Below are 750 nucleotides of genomic sequence, written 5' to 3' on the forward strand. Positions count from 1 at the left end.
AGGACTATCACTGGCCATAGGATGTGCATTGATTACAGAAAACTGAATGCTGCATCTAGGAAAGATCATTTTCCTCTTACTTTCATTGATCAAATGTTAGAACGATTAGCTAATCATCCCTACTACTGTTTCCTTGATGGGTATAGCGGATTTTTCCAAATCCCTATCCACCCAAATGATCAGGAAAAGACTACGTTCACTTGTCCATATGGCACATTTGCCTACAGACGCATGCCTTTTGGTTTGTGTAATGCACCTGCAACATTTCAGAGGTGTATGACCTCTATATTCTCGGATTTGATAGAGGAGATGGTGGAGGTGTTCATGGATGATTTTTCCGTGTATGGCTCCTCCTTCTCCTCATGTTTGTTAAATCTCTGCAGGGTATTAGCAAGATGTGAGGAGACAAGCCTGGTGCTCAACTGGGAGAAGTGTCACTTCATGGTGAACGAAGGGATAGTGTTGGGACACAAGATATCAGAGAAAGGGATTGAGGTTGATAAGGCAAAGATTGATGTCATGCTGCAGTTGCAACCTCCAAAGTCAGTCAAGGATATAAGGAGTTTCCTTGGGCATGCTGGGTTTTACAGAAGATTCATCAAGGACTTCTCAAAAATTGCAAGACCCCTTACAAGACTGCTGTGCAAGGAGGTCGAGTTTGTTGTTGATGAGAGCTGTCTGGAAGCTTTCAACAAGATCAAGGAAGCGTTAGTCTCAACACCAATAGTCCAAGCTCCAGATTGGGATCAT

This window comes from Capsella rubella, unplaced genomic scaffold, assembly GCF_000375325.1.
Source record: "Capsella rubella cultivar Monte Gargano unplaced genomic scaffold, Caprub1_0 scaffold_12, whole genome shotgun sequence".
Lineage (NCBI taxonomy): Eukaryota > Viridiplantae > Streptophyta > Magnoliopsida > Brassicales > Brassicaceae > Capsella > Capsella rubella.